This window comes from Acomys minous, assembly GCF_964271855.1.
Source record: "Acomys minous genome assembly, chromosome: 2".
Lineage (NCBI taxonomy): Eukaryota > Metazoa > Chordata > Mammalia > Rodentia > Muridae > Acomys > Acomys minous.
This window is the reverse complement of record NC_140484.1, coordinates 98,128,103-98,145,260: the sequence shown is the minus strand read 5'-3', so window position 1 is coordinate 98,145,260 and position 17,158 is coordinate 98,128,103. Positions and strand designations below refer to the sequence as shown.

Sequence of the window (17,158 nt, the reverse complement as noted above, 5' to 3'; positions counted from 1 at the left end):
TCCTTAACTCTTCCATAAGAATCCCTGTGCTCTACCCCGGAGTTTCGCTTTGTGTCTCAGCATCTGCTTTGATCTATTGCTGGCTTGAGTCTGTCAGAGGACTTCTATGATAGGCTCTCATCCTCTTTCTTCTCTGCAATTGCTTCAGGTGTTTATTCTTTTTCTCCTTCTTAATGAGAAATAAGCATTCTCCCTAGGGTCATATTTCTTATTCAGTTTCATTAGGTCTGTGTATTGTAGTTTGGTTATCTTATATTATGTAGCTAATGTCTAGGTATAAGTGAATATATACCATGGGAGTCTTTCTGGATCTGTGTTACCTCACTCAGGATGATTGTTTCCAGTTCTACCCATTTACCTGCAAATTTCAAGATTTCCTTGATTTTAAACTGAGTAGTATTCCACTGTATAAATGCACCACACCTTTATTTATATTTATATTTTTTTATTAATTTATTCTTGTTACATCTCAATGGTTATCCCATCCCTTGTATCCTCCCATTATTCCCTCCCTCCCATTTTCCCCTTATTCCCCTCCCCTATGACTGTTCCTGAGGGGGATTACCTCCCCCTGTATATTCTCATAGGGTATCAAGTCTCTTCTTGGTAACCTGCTGTCCTACCACGGAGTGTCACCAGGTCTGCCCCTCCAGGGAACATGGTCAAATGTGAGGCACCAGAGTATGTGAGAAAGTAATATCCCACTCTCCACTCTAGTGTGGAGAATGTTCTGACCAATGGCTAGATCTGGGTAGGGGTTTAGAGTTTACCACCTGTATTGTCCTTGGCTGGTGCCTTAGTTTGAGTGGGACCCCTGATTGAGCAAATTTTCTTGTATGCTGGAGCTTCTTCTGGACCCATATTTGTCACCTTGCACAAAACTCAAATCCAAGTGGATTAAAGAACTCAACATAAAACCAGAGACACTAAGTCACTTAGAAGAAAAAGTGGGGAAGAGCCTGGAACATATTGGCACAGGAGACAACTTCCTGAACAGAACACTGACAGCCCAGGCCTTAATGTTAACAATTAATAAATGGGACCTCATGAGGCTGAGAAGCTTCTGTAAGGCAGGAGACACTGTCAACAGAAGAAAGTGACAGCCTACAGACTGGGACAAGATCTTCACCAACCCTACATCTGACAAAGGTCTAATATCCAAAATATATAAAGAACTCAAGAAATTAAACACCACCAAACCAAATAAACCAATTAAGAAATGAGGCTTGGAACTAAACAGAGAATTCTCAACAGAGGAATATCAAATGGCTGAGAAACACTTAAAGAAATGCTCAAGCTCCTTAGCCATTAGGGAAATGCAAATCAAAACAACTCTGAGATTCCCTCTTACAACCATCAGAATGGCTAAGATAAAAAATTCAAGTGATAAGAAAACATGTAGTAGATCACATATCAATAAAGAATAGCTGATATGTTGTTAGATAAGTAAAAAAAAATTCAAGTGACATCACATGCTGGTGAGGATGTGGGGAGAGAGGAACACTCCTTCATTGCTGGTGGGAATGCAAACTAGTACAGCCACTTTGGAAATCTATCTGGTGCTATCTCACAAAACTGGAAATAGGGCTTCCTCAAGACCCAGCTATTCCACTCCTTGGATTATACACACTTTTTTTTTATTCATTCATTGGTGGTGGACATGTAGGTTGTTTCCAGATTCTGGCTTTTACAAATAAAGCTGCTCATTGGCTAGATGTGGGTAGGGGTTTAAGGTTTACACCCTGTATTGTCCTTGACTGCTGCCTTAGTTTGAGCGGGACCCCTGGGCCCAAATCTGCCTATCATAATGTTCTACTTGTAGGTTTCTAGGACCCTCTGGATCTGTGGGATATTACTTTCTCACATACTCTGGTCCCTCACCTTTGTCCATGTCCCCTGGAGGAGGAGACCTGGTGGCACTCAGAGGAAGGACAGCAGGTTACCAAGAAGAGATCTGATACCCTATGAGCATATACAGGGGGAGGTAATCCCCCTCAGGAGCAGTCATAGGGGAGGGGAATAAGGGGAAAATGGGAGGGAAGGAAGAATGGGAGGATACAAGGGATTGGATAACCATTGAGATGTAACAAGAATAAATTAATAAAGGAAAAAAATAAATTGCAAAAAAAACAAATAAGGCTGCTATGAACATAGTTGAGCAAAGTCTCTTGTTATATGGTGGAATATCTTTCTGGAATATGCTCAGGAGTGGTATGGCTGAGTCTTGATGTAGAAATATTCCTAATTTTCTAAGGAAGTGCCAGATTGATTTTTCAAAGTGGTTGTATAAGTTTATATTCCCACCAGAAAAGGAGGAGTGTTACACTATCTCCATATCCTCAACTACATATGCTGTAACTTGAGTTTTTTATATTATACATCATGATAGATGTAAGGTGGAATATCAGACTTGTCTTTATTTGCATTTCCCTTATGACTAGGAACACTGAGCATTTCTTTTAGTCATTTCTCAGTCATGTGATATCTCTTTGTTGAGAGTTTTGTGGTTAGTCCTGTACCCAATATTTAATTATAATATTTCGTTTGATGTTGTTTAATTTCTTGATTTCTTCATATATTAGCCTTCTCATGGATGTAGGGATGGTAACATCTCTCAGTCTTTAGGCTGCCATTGAGATTATTTTGCTTTTCCTGAATTGCTCTCAGAGTCCCTAAACATAGCGCAATTGTATATGATTGGCGAGGAATAAAATCATTCCCAGTAAAACTAATACCACTTAATGTTTTGTGTATTTTGAAGAGTCTTTGACATTTAGTAAACTGATAGAAGGGGTATCTGTGCAACAAGCTGAATAGCCATGACAATGTATGCTTCTGGGAGGATATTGGGGTGATTCTAGTGAGACTCCACTGAGAGGGATATGGATAATGATCTGGACACTTCCTATAGCCAGGCAGGACATCCAGGGGAGGGATAGGTACACTAACCCACCCACAAAACCTTCAACACAAAATTAATCTTGCTTAAAATTTGGGCAGGGATAAAGTTGGGGAAGAAATTGAGTGTACTGCCAAATAATGACTGGCTCAACTTGGGACCCTCTTTATATGAGAGAGAGAGAGTGCCTGTATGCTTGCAGAAAGGAGACTAGCAAAACTCTTCTCTGATAGGCTGTACACAGGAGCAAATTTAAATATATGTAGAGACAAACAGACAAATATTAGAAAGTGCTCAGGAAGTGTTATAGAAGAGATGGGGTAATAATTGAAGGAATCAGAGGGTATAAAAACTCTGCAAGATGCCCAGGGTAAGAAATGAACTTAGGACCGCGGTGGCTTACCGAATATGACCAACAGACAAAGACCATGCATGGCCTGGACCTAGGTCCCCTATATATATGTAGCTGATGAGCAGCTTCATGTTCATGAATGTACCCTAGAAATCAGAGTTTGGTTGTCTCTGACATGGACTCTGTTGCCTCATTTAAGTCACTTTCCCCTAGTTAGGTCCCATGTCAGGCCTCATAAGAGAGAATAGGTTTATTCTTGATGTGATTTTATGTGCTAGAAGAGGTTGGTAGGATTCGGGGCAATGCTTCTCTGAGTGGAAATGAAATGGTGAAAGAAAAAAGGGATGGGGGTTGGGATGAGTATGAGACAAGGGAAAATGCTGCAATAGTAATGAATACTAATTAAATTTCAAAAAAGAAAAGAAACTGAGTATATTCAAAATGCGTCCAGAAATATACCTCTCAAATAGCAATCTAAGCATTTATTTTAGGGCACTCTAAGAAACATAGATAAACTAGGGCCTACCACAATACAAGGATACAATCATGGGCAAACACACTCAGGCAGATATCAAGGAATAAGCAACTATCTGTACTTGTAATGTCAGATTTAAATATGAAAGTCTCAGACAGCATAGAGACTCTCTCTTTACTCACTAGATTGGGGCAAAAGAAATTATGTAAATGATCATCCTCAGGTCTTGGAGCTGGATTTTTCTATTTTTCATTGTAGAGATATTGTAAGATAACTACAAATATTCCTGCTATCCCGTTTGATTTTAATGCTTCTGCTGCGTAACTCAGTGAGGATGGAGAGCTCAGTGAATCAGCACTTTGCATGGAGATCTCCAAGGTTACAACAGGTTTGCTTTCCCTGCAGAGATATGAAATCTCTCATTTGATTGGCTCCCATTCCATACAATAATTGACTGCCCAGACTCCATCAATTAGATGAAAATAGAGCAAATAAATTTATCTGCAAGGATGTATTTGACCAGTCAGGCTTCTGGCTATAGTCCAGGTCTTAGCTAGACCTGGATTTAATCAAAGCTTGATTCATTGGTGCTAAAGTGTAGGAAATATGCTCCTGAAAGACATTAGATTCAGAGACAGTGGAAAGTAGCAAAAAGCATTCGTTGTTTGATAAGGAGCCTCCCAGATTCTAGTCATCATCTCCTGGTTTCTGTTCAGGAACTGTGTTACTATGTCTTCATCTCTAAGATGTGCCACCCCTATCTCAATAACACAGTGTTGTGTCTTCAGCAAAGAAGATACTCAATTTAATGCTTTAGTTTCTGACAGAGGCTAGGAATGTGATGATATCTCAGCCTTGGGCCAAGCACTGTTGGAATTAGTATTGCAACGACAGTTCTCAATGTTTGTTGTCAAAGGTTCTGATAATTTTCACCTATGATATTCACAGAACCGAACTTACCTGACAACCCAGACACCTCCTGGACCTTGAAGATATCCTTTTTTTGTCATATAGTGTCTCTGATGTTCAAATATTAATCCTTGGTTTTACCTTGTTATTGAAGTTCAGAAAATAACAGTTCTTGTAGTTTGTGTGCTGTTAGCTACAGATATTTCTTTCTCAGATGTCAGGGAATACTGGAGCCTTATTTGGGAGTCAATACACCATTAAAGGAGGCAGATTTTATTATATATTTATACAGAAAAAATACACAGTATATTTCCTTTCCTTTTTTCATTTTGGATTCCTAGGAACTAACCATTATCTTTTCATAAGCACTGTGTCTCACCCAATATGTCCTCATGGATATATATGCACTTAGTCTTCTTTAGCTGAGGTTCTCTCAGCAACTCTATACCCAGTATAACTGAATATGATTCATATACCTCATAACTTTCAGCAAACGTAAGTATATAGTCTTCAGAAAACAAGCATTTTTGAGGTTAGGCAAGTGTTAAATCTTTCTTTGCAAAACTAAATAACACTTAATTTTCCTTATTATGAAGATATTGTGACATCCAGTATACAGATGTGGAATAGCATCCCTGGGATAAGCTAGGAACACTTGATAGGGTATGCTCCCAGGAGGACATTGAGGTGACTCTAGTGAGACTCCAAGGAGCAGGGGACATAGAGAATGAGCTGGAAACTTACCATAGCCAGGTAGAAGCTCCAAAAAATGGAGCTGCACACCAACCCACTAACACAAACTTTGACAATGTGTCACCCTCGTAAAATGTGGTCAGGGATAAATATGGAGCTGAGATAGAAAGAACTGCCAAATAATGACCAGTACAACTTAAGATCCACATCATCTGAGAGAGCCAACCTCTGACACTATTAATAATATTCTGCTATGGTAACAGTCAGGATAATAGCATAATTCTTTTCTGAGATGCTCCAGACAGCAGGAGATCAAAACTGATGCAAAGACACACAGCCATTATAGCCAGAGAGTTCAGGGATTCTTGTGGAATAGTTGAGGGGAGTATAGAGGGACAAAGAAGGGAAAATAATTTAACAATAATATCAGAGTAGAAATTAACCTAGTGCAATGTGGATTACAGAGAATAACCACCAAACAAGAGCTTGCATGGACCAGACCTAGATTACTAACATACAGATCTAATGAGCAGCTTAGTTTTCATGAGGGTCCCCTACAAATCAGAAATATGGCTCCCTCTGACATAGAATCTCTTGCATGATTTGAATCACTTTCCCCTAACTAGGCTGCTTAGTCAGGCCTCAATGAAAGAGGATAGGCTTAGGCCTGATTTGAGTTGATGTGCTGGAAGAGGTTGGAATGGTTGGTCGCAATACTTAGCTGAAGAGAAGGGAAGAGGTGAATGGAGAACTTGATAACAGTATGGGGTCATTACTAGAGAGGGAAGGCTGCTACAATAGTGATGAATAATGATTGGACTAAAAAATAGAAAAGAAAAAATTGAATCTATTTGGTTTGGGGAAAGAAAGTTGTTTTTCAAATAGCAATCCAGGCATCTATTTAGAGTACTCCAATAGACATAAAAATACTAGGTTGTGCTACAGTCACTGAACATCAGGAAATGGAATCAGGTAGATATAAAAAATTCAGAATCCCATTATGCACACAAGTTAGATTTCACAATCTGAATGCTCAGAAAGCCCAGAGGCTCTCATTTAGGTTATCAAGAATGGGCTGAAGCAACAAGGTACATGATTAGCCCCAGGTCACAGAAACTGGAGTTGCCTATTGTTCATTGTTGACAGATCCCAAGGTAAGTATAGCATTTTGTATTTCATACTTTCAATTTCACTGCGTCTGGTGCAGAACCCAGTGAAGAGTCAGAACTAGATGAATCAGCATCTCTGACAGAGATCTCCAAGACTACAGCAGGGTTTACTTTCCATGCCAAGATATGAATTCTCTCTCTCTCTCTCTCTCTCTCTCTCTCTCTCTCTCTCTCTCTCTCTCTCTCTCTCTCTCTCTCTCTCTCATATCTATCTATCTATCTATCTATCTATCTATCTATCTATCTATCATCTCTTTATTCACTCTTATTCCATTCTGTATTTGAATGCATATACTCCACCAGTCAGTTGCAAGAAGAGCAAATAAGTTTCTCTGCTGATTGGGAATTGACCTGGTAGGCTTCTGCATATATCCCACATCTTAGCTGGACCTGGGTACAACAAAAGGCCTAATGTTTCTTTCTAAAGAGAAGGAAATCTCCTGAATGTGACAAAAGACAGTCAGAGGAAGGTAGCAAAGGTAGTTATTGTTTGAGAAGGAGCCTCTCAGCTGCTGGTCATCTTCCCCTGATTCCTAAACAGGAACTGTGATACTATCTAAAGCAATGGCTTCAGCTCTAAAATGTGCCACCCCTATCTCAGTCATATAGTGTTGTGTCTTCTACAAGGAAGATATTTGACTTTAGGATTCAGCTTCTGATGGAGACAGGGAGGTATGATCCTTTCTCAACTTCTGGCCATCCACTGGGAATATCCTAAGGACAGTATGAGTGCTCAGAGGTAACTCTTACAGCCTTCAAATAGTTTCTCTGCAATTTTCTAAGATCCTTATTTACCGTGCAACAAAGGCTATCAAGGGACTTTGCAGTCATCTTGTTCCCAATAAGTGCATCTGATGCTAATATCTCAATCCTTGGTTTAGCTTGTCACTTAAATGTCACAAATAACAGTCTGTATTTTGTTTGACCTTTCATGTCTGACATTCCTTCCTGTGAAATCAAAAGACTTGGTGCACTTTCAGAATCAATAGCTTATCTATAGATGATATCAGAAATATATTTTTACTTCACAACTATTTGTGAAATAAATTATTTGTGTAGTAAATTACTGTGAAAATTATTTCATAAACAGTAGTTGTGGTGTTGTTGCAATTTCTGGTCAGACATTCCTTCAAGGATGTCATAAGAGACTTGAAACTCTTTCAGGAAGCATTACCTTATCTACAAATGGTGTCAAGTTTTTAGAGAATATTTTCAAAGAAAAAATTTACACAGTAATTTTATTTATTTCTTTTCAAAGTAGATTCCTAGTGACTGACCACTGTCTGTGGATTAGTATTTTGTCTCACCCAGTGAATCCTATGTGGAGTGTCATGAATATATGTGCAATTTATTTGTTTTTGCTGAGTTGCTCCCAGCAGCCCTAAACCCATCACAATAGTTTATGATTCATATAACTTGTGGACTGTTATCAAAATATACATATAATCTTCAGTAGAAACCAGGCTTCAGTGAGATTAAGCAAGTATTAAAATTATTCTTTCAGAAATGAAAAAGCAAGTATTAAAATTATTCCTTCAAAAATGAAAACCATAGGGTATCAAGTCTCTTCATGGTAACCTGCTGTCCTTCCTCTGAGTGCCACCAGGTCTCCCCCTCCAGGGGACATTGTCAAAGGGGAAACTGGGAGAGAGGGAAGAATGGGAGGATACAAGGGATGGGATAACCATTGAGATGTAACAAGAATAAATTAATAAAAAAAGAAAAATGTAAAAAAATGAAAACCAGTTAATTTTTTCCTGCATTATGAATACACTGTGACATTCCACAAACAGATGGTGGGTGGCATATCTGGGACAATCTGGACACCCACAACAAAGTTTCCTACTAGGAGAATATTGGTGTGACCCTAGTGAGATTCCTAGGAGTGGGATGTATTGACAATAAACTGGATACATCCTATAGGCATTTAGGATCTGTAGTGGAGGGAGAGAAACACCAATCCACCCACAAAACCTTCAACACAAAATGTACCATGCCTAAAACATGGGCAGGGATAAAGATGGAACAGAGATTGAGGAAACTGCCAAACAATGACAAGCCCAGCTTGAAACCCACCCCATCTGAGAGAGCCAACCCATGATACTATTAGTGATACTGTGGTATGTTGGCAAACAAGTGGAGCATAATTGTTCTATGAGAGGTTCCATACAGCAACAGATCGAAATCAATGTAGAGACACATAGCCAAACATTAGGTGCAGTTTAGGAACTCTATGGAGTAGTTGGGGGAAAGATAGTGGGACCCAGAAGGGACAAGAAAGCCACAAGAAGAGCAACAGAAGATGCTAACCTAGAACCATGGTGGCTCACAGAAAATGAGCACTCATTAAGAGAGTTCATAGACCAGACATAGGTTCCTTAGGTATATATAAATGATGAGCAGCTTGGTTTATTTAAGTTGCCTGGCAATCATATATGTGGCTATTTCTGATATGGACTCTGTTGCCTGATATAATTCACTTTTCCTTAACTAGACTGCATTGTTGCTCCTCAGTGGACTAGGATAAGCTTAGTCCTATGTGCTTGATGTGTTGAAGTGGGGTTGGTGGGGTTGGGGGCAATTGTTTGTTGAGGTGAAGGGAAAGAGGTAAAGCAAAATAATTGTTGAGAATGGTGAGCCAATAGGACAGAAGAGAGGATTCTGCAATCAGGATAAATAATTATTAAATTAAAAGAAAGTGGAGTATACTCACACTGAGTCCAGAAAGATGTTTTTCAAATAGCAATCTAAACATTTAATTAAGGACACTCTTATAGACATATGAATATAGACATATGGACATATAAATATATAGACATATTAATATAAGTGGAGTTACCATAATAGAAGCATACAATCATTGCACCTAGAGAACCAGACTCAAGCAGATCTCAAAGTATCAGCAGGCTGCAGCTCTAAGATTGGCATCCCTATCTCAGTCATGCAGTGCTGTGACTTCTTCAAGGAAGATACTTCTCTTCAGTATGAACAGAGGTTAGAGATGTGTGATACCTTCTCATCTTTGAGCTGTCCACTGTGAGAATTCTTATTACAGTGTGAGTGCTCTTACATGCTTGGAAAAGTTTCCACTGTTATAGTCACAGACCCTAACTTACTGGCATTCAAGGCTCTATAGAAACCTACAGCTTTCATCCTGATGCTAATTAGTGTCTCTGATGTTCACCTTTCTATCCTTGGCTTTAGCCTGTTACTAAGATTTCACAAGTAATACTTGCTTTAGTTTGCCTTTTCTTGTCAGACATTCTTTCTAGGATATCATAAGAGACTTTAATGTATTTCAGAAATCAAAACCATATCTATTGATGGTCAGGATAGAATATATATTTACTAAGAAAAAAGTTACACAGTAATACTCATTGCCTCTATTCAAAGTGGATCCCTAGTGACGGACCATTATCTTTCGATTCGTGTTCTTTCTCACCCAATCACTATTCATGGTTGTATGTAATTATTCAGCTTTTCATTGGTTGCTTCCAGCAACCCTAAGTTCAGTGCAACTATAGTTGATTGCCATAACTTGTGGAATTTTGTGAAAATGTGCATAAAATCTTCAATTGATTCTGGGCTTTGTTGTGATTAGGCAAGTATTAAAATCAATCTTTGCAAAACTAAATACCGCTTAATTTTTTCCATATTATGAAGACACTATGAGGTTGAGCAAAGAGATAGGGAGTGGGCATCTCTGAAACGAGTTAGAGACCCATGACAGCGTATGCTTCTGGATGCATACTGGCAACTCTAGTGAGACTCCTAGGAGCAGGAGATATGGAGAATGAACTGGACACTTCCAATAGCCAGGCAGGATATCCAGTGGAGGGAGTGGGACAACAGCCTACCCTCAAAACCCTTTGAGAAAAGATGGACCCAGTCTAAAATGTGGGTGGGATAAAAGTAGAGCAGAGATCGAAAAAACTGCCAAATATTAACTGTCACATTTTGAGACTGACCTCATCCGAGAGCCAATCTCTGACACTATTAAAGATACTTCAAATTCTGGAAGACAGGAGACTATCATAGCTCTTCTCTGAGAGGTTTCATACAGAAGCAGATCAAAGCAGTTGAGAAACACAAGGACAAACATTGGACAGTGTTCAGGAAGTCTTGTGGAATACTTGGGGAAGGATAGAGGGACCCAGAGGAGACAAGATCTTCACAAGACCAGCTGAAGAACATAATGTAGGACCATGGTGTCTTACAAAGAATGACCACTAAACAAACAGCATCATGGATTGGACATAGATCCCCTACATATATGTAGCTGATGGGCAGCTTGGTGTTAACAAGGTTTCCCTAGCAATCAGAGATGTGTGTGTTTATCTCTACATAGATTCTGTTGCATGATTTGAATCATTGTCCCCCAACTAGGTTGCCTTGTCAGGCATTCGGGGATGAGGATGGGCTAATTCCTGTTGTAAATTGATGTGCTGGAAGAGGTTCAGAGGGTTGGGAACAAGCTTCCATGAGGAGAAGGAAAGGTGTAAAAGAAGAAAGGAATGGGATTGTGGGATTAAGAGTAGGGAAGGAATGGTGCTGTATTATCAATGAATAATGATTAAATTAAGGAAAACAAAAGAAAATTGAGTGTATTTAGGATGGGACAGAAAGATTTCTTTCAAATAGCAATTCAAACATCTATTTATATCTAATAGACATCAATGTACTAAAAGTTGCCATAACACAAGCATTCAATCATTGCACTTAGGGAAACAGATTCAGGCAGCTCTCCAAGAATCAGCAGGCATTTATCCTTATAATGTCATATTGAAGAGTCAAATGGTATATACTCACTTATATCTGGACACTAGCCCAAGGAATGTGTCCCATGAAAGTCTTCACTTACTAGGAAAGTGGGATGGAGGGGAGGACATCCTATTGGGACTCTAGGTGAGATAAGTATGGGAGAATGGGGAAATAGAAGGAACCAGAGGATCCTAGAAACATACAAGAAGAACATTATGATAGGTGGATCTGGGTCCAGGGATCTTGCTCAAACTATAGCACCAGCCAAGGACAATACATGCAGTAAACTTCGAACCCCTACCAAGATCTAGCCAATGGACAGGACATTCTCCACAGTTGAATGGAGAGTGGGGTCTGACTTTCACACAAACTCTGGTGCCCCATATATGACCACATCCCCTGGATGGTGAGGCCTGGTGGCACTCACAGGAAGGATAGCAGGCTACCAAGAAGAGACTTGATACTCTATGAGCATATACAGGGGGAGAGGTCCCCCTCAGTCACAGTCATAGGGGAGGGGAGTAAAGGGAAAATGGGAGGAAGGGAAGAATGGGAGGATACAAGGGATGGGATAACAATTGAGATGTAATATGAATAAGTCAATAAAATATATTTTAAAAAGAAAATATTAAAATCTCAGACAGCATAGAGGCCCTCTTTTACTTTACTAGAAAAGAATATCCATGATCAGTCCCCAGATCCCAGAAATTGATTTTGTCTGTTGCTTATTGTGTACAGATTCCAGAATAACTACATCTTTTCCTGATATTGCCTTTTGATTTAACTGATTTTCTGGCAAAACCCAGGTAGGAGGGAGAGGTAGGTGAATCAGCAGTCAGATAGAGATCTCCAAGGTTACAGCAGGCTTTGCTTTCCATTTCTAGACATGAAATCTCTCACTACATTTTCTATTTAAATGCACAGGCTCCACAAATCAGTTGCAAGGAGAGCAAATAAATTTCTCTTCAGAGAAGGATTTGACTTCTGGCTAGAATCCAGGACTTAAGTGGACATGGACTTAAGCAAATCCTGACTATTGGGTGCTAAGGAGTGAGAAATCTACTACAGAAACTGGTTAGAATCAGAGTCAGAGAAAAGTAGCAAAAACAATTATTGCTTGATTCAGAGCCTTACAGCTCTAAGTCATTAACTCCCAATTCTGTATTGGGTACGTAATTCTATGTGAAGCTAAGGCTTCATTTCTAAAATGTGCCATCTTTATCTCACTCATGTAGTGCTATGTCTTTGGCAAGGAAGATAATTGACTCAGGCTTCACATTCCAACAGAGAATAGGATTGTGGTGAAATTATCTCAGCCTGAGGCCATCCACTGTGACATTCCTTAGGGCAATTACAGTTCTAAATGGTCATTCTTAAAGGCTTTAATAAGTTTCAGCTGTAATATTCACAGAACTTAATTTACTTGTTAATCCAGGCTGTCTTTGGACCTCAAAGATATTCTGATTCCATTCTGTGTCTCTGATATTCAACTCTCAATCCTCGGTTTTACCTTGTTTCTCAAATAACATTTCTAGTAGTTTGAATGCCCTTTCTTCTCATACACTGCTTCCTTAGAGGTGAGAGCACACTGAAGCCTTCTTGATAAATCAATAAATCACCTATTGAAGATTTCAGGTTATATTATATATTTATACAGAAACAAATTTATACAGTGTATTTCTTTCTCTCTTTGTCATAGTGGATTCCTAGTAACTGGCCATAATATATTTTTTATTTTTTTAGCCTTCTTTCTCACTCAGTCATTTCTGTATCATATGCTATATGTGTGTGTGTGTGTGTGTGTGTGTGTGTGTGTGTGTGTGTGTGTGTGTGTGTGTGTGTGTGAATTTAAATTGTTTGTTCTTAGTTGCTCACTGCAACCATAATCTATGATTGATGTAGTCTGGTGAACATTTGCAAGCATGAGTAAAACGCTCTCATATTACACAGGATTTATTGTGATTAGGCAAATATTATAAACATCTCTTGCAAAAATACCTTTTAATTTTTTGTTTTATGAAGAGTCTATGACAATAGGAATGAAAATTGAGTGCAGTAACAGTAAGGTCTGAATAATGCTCAAATAATTATCCATCCACGCACTTATTTTAGGGAACTCTAGTAGACATAAACATACTAGATGGTGCTATAATGTAAGCATAGTGTCATTTCACATTGAGAAATGAATCATGTGAATCTCAAATATTCTTCAGCCTATTATACATGTAATGTAAGTTTTACAATCTGAAAGTCTCAGATGGCATAAAGGCTGTCTTTAGATTTTCAGGAATGGCATTAAAGCAAAACATTCCATAATCAACTCCCAGGTCCCACAAACTGATTTTTTCTGTTGTTCATTGTTGACAGATTCCAAGGTAACTGAATTTTTCCCTGTCATCCCCTCTTTATTTCACTCTTTCTGATGCAGAGCCCAGGTAGGAGGCAGAGCTGGATGAATCATCAGCTCAGAAGGAGATCTCCAAGGTTACAGCCGACTTTGTTTTCCATACATAGAAATGAGATCTCTCTCTTGATTGGCTCTCATTCCATTCTATTTTTGAATGCACATATTTTATCAATCATATTCAAATTGAGAAAATCAATTTCTCTTCAGAGAGGGATTTGACTAGTCAGGCTTCTGCCTATATTGCAGGTCTTAGGTGAACCTTGTTTAACCTGAGGTCAACTGTTTGGTGCTAAAGTGAAGGGAAATATGCCCGTGAAAATAACAGAAAACAGAGCTAATAGAAAGTAGAAGAGGCAGTTATTGTTTGAGATGCATCCACCCAGCTTCTAGACAAAATCCTCCAATATATGTAGTAGAATTGTGATCTGATCTGAAACTAAGGTTTCATCTCTAAGATGTGTCATCCCTATCTCACTCATGTAGTGCTGTGTCTTCTGCAAGGAAGTTGCTTGATTTCAGGCTTCAGCTTCTACAGAGACAGGAGATGTGTGATCCCTTCTCAACCTCAGGCTATCCACTGTAAGAATTCTTATGACAATGTGAATTCTCAGATGTCACCCTTAAAGGCTCTGAAAAGATACATCTGGAATATCCTCAGAACCTAACTTACATGTCTATCAAGTCTCTCTAGGGACATTACAGCTATCATCCTGTTGCAAATAAGTATCTCTGATATTCAACTATGAATCCTTAGACTTAGTTTGTTATTGAAATTTTGCAATTAAAATAATAGTATTTTGCTTGTTCTTTCATGTCAAATATTTCTTTCTGGTAAGTCATGACACTCTTTCAGGTTTTTCTTGTAAATTTTTAAGAAAAAAAATACATAATAATGTTCCTTGTCTCTTTTCACAATGGATTCTTAGTGACTGACCATTATTTTTTGATTAGCATTTGGTCTCCTTCAGTCTGCCATATGTAGTGTATCATGGACATATATATTCTAATCTGCTTTGCCTGAGTTTCTCAAAGCAACCATATATAAGATTCATGTAATTCCTGGAATGTTGTGCAAATACAATTTAACCTTCATAGAAACCAAGCTTTGTTGAGATTAGGAATGGAATAAAATCATTCCTTTCAAAAATAAAGACCACTTAAAGTTTTCTGTATTATGAAGTGTCTTTGACATTCAGTAAACAGATGGAGGAGCATCTCTGTGACAAGCTGAAAATCCATGAAATGTATGCCCCTGGGAAGATATTGGGGTGACTCTAGTGAGACTCCTCTGAGAGAATGTTATAGATTATGAACTGAATACTTCCCATGGCTAGGCAGGACATCCAGTGGAGGGATGAGTACACCAATCTACCCACAAAATTTACCTTGCTTAAAATGTAGGCAGGGATAAAGTTGGGGCAAATATTGAGTGAACTGCAAAATAATGACTGGCCCATATGAGAGAGCCAATGCCTGACACAATTATTGATAACCTCCTATATTGGCAGAAAGGAGACTACCAAAACTCTTCTTTGAGATACTACACACAGCAGTAAATTGAAACAGATGTAGAGACACACAGCCAAATCTTAGGCAGTGCTCAGGGAGCCTTGTGGAAGAGATGGGGTAAGGATTGAGGGAATCAGAGAAGACAAGAACTCCACAAGATGTTCAGGGTAAGAAATTAATATAGGAGCATGCTAGGTTAAAGGTAATGACCAACAACCAAAGATCATCCATGACATGGGTCTAGGTCCCCAACATATCTGTAGCTGATGAGCAGCTTGGTGTTCAGGAGTGTCCTGTAGATACCAAAGTTGTGGATGTCTCTGATATGGACTCTGTTGCCTGATTCAAGTCACTTTCCCCTGAATAGGCACCCATGGCAGGCCTCAGTGGAAGATGATAGGCTTATTAGTCATGTGACTGGACATGATAGAAGGGGTTGTTAGGGTTGGAGGCAACTATCTCTAAGGAAAAAGGAAGGGGAATGGAAAAAAGGGGTAGGAGGGTAGAACCAGTATGAGAAAATGGAAAAATCCACAATAGGGATGAATAGTGAATAGATTTCAAAAAAGAAAAGAATATTAACTATTTTCAGACTGGGGATGGAAAGCTGTCATTCAAAAAGCAATTCAAGTATATATTTTAAAGCACTCTAATAAATATACATATATTAGAGGTTGCCATAATTCAAGCATACAATCACTGACCTAGAGAAACAGATACAAGGCAGATCTCAAAGAATCTGCAGCCACCTATACTTGTAATGTCAGATTTACAATTTGAGAGTCTCAGACAGGATAGAGATTCTCTTTAGCTCATTAGAATGTGGCAAAAGCAATGAAGTCCATGATCACCTCCCCCTTGGTCCCAGGATCTGTTTTTTTTTTCCTGTTGGTCTTTATGGAGAGATTTTAAGGTAACTAATAATTTTCCTTCCCTTTCTTGTTGATTTCACTCCTCCTGCAGAACTGTGGAGGATGGTGAGCTAGATGAATCAGCAGCTCTGATGGAGATCTCCAAGGTTACAGCTGGCTCTGATTTAAATGAGTAGGTATTAGATCTTTCTTTTGATTGGCTCTCCTTCCATTCTCTATTTGAATGCCTACACTCCTATCAGATGCACGGATAGCAAATAAATTTCCCTGCAGAGAGGAATTTGAATAGTTAGGCTTCTGGCTAGATTTCAGGCCTTGGCTGGACCTGGATTTACCTAAAGCCTGACTTTTTCATTCTAAATAGTAGGATATCTGTTACTTAAAGTGACTAGAGTCATATCCACTGGAAAGTATCAAAGAGCGATTATTGTTTCATTCAGAGCCTTCAAACTCTGAGTCACCGTCTTCTGATTCCTGTACAGGAACACTGATCCTACCAAAGCTACAGCTTCCTCTCTTAGATGTGCCACCCCTACCTCAGTAATGTAATGCTGTGTCTTCTGCAAGAAAGAAAACCAACTGCAGGCTTCTGTTTTCAACAGAGGCTAGAGAGGTGCTGATATCTTGGCCTCAGGCCATTCACTGTGAGAATTCTTCTATCAATTTCAGTTCTCAGTGGTCATTATTCTTTATTTTATTTTATTAATTTATTCATATTACATCTCAATTGTTAGCCCATCCCTTGTATCCTCCCATTCCTCCCTCCTTCCCTCTTTCCCCTTACTACCCTCCTCTATGACTGTGACTGATGGGGACCTCCTTGCCCTGTATATGCTCATATGGTATCAAATCTCTTCTTGGTAGCCCGCTATCCTTCCTCTGAGTGCCACCAGGCCTCCCCATCAAGGGGACATGGTCAAATATGGAGCACCAGAGTTTGTGTGAAAGTCAGTGCCTACTCACCGCTCAACTGTGGAGAATGTCCTGTCCATTGGCTAGATCTGAGTAGGGGTTCAAAGTTTATTACATGTACTGTCCTTGACTGGTGCCATAGTTTGATCAGGACGCCCGGGCCCAGATCTGCTCGTCATACTGGATCCTTCTATTGCCCC

General features: G+C 39.2%; 1 long non-coding RNA gene across 2 annotated transcripts in view; it reads left to right on the top strand.

The window, feature by feature from the left end:
• The window catches only part of LOC311592787, a 211,578-nt gene extending 195,359 nt beyond the window's left edge, over window positions 1-16,219 (top strand). For both annotated transcript variants that reach the window (XR_014777516.1, XR_014777517.1), the window contains exon 6: window positions 16,138-16,219. This is a non-coding gene — a long non-coding RNA (uncharacterized lncRNA). The remainder of the gene's footprint in view (window positions 1-16,137) is intronic.
• The last annotated feature ends 939 nt before the right edge of the window (window positions 16,220-17,158 follow it).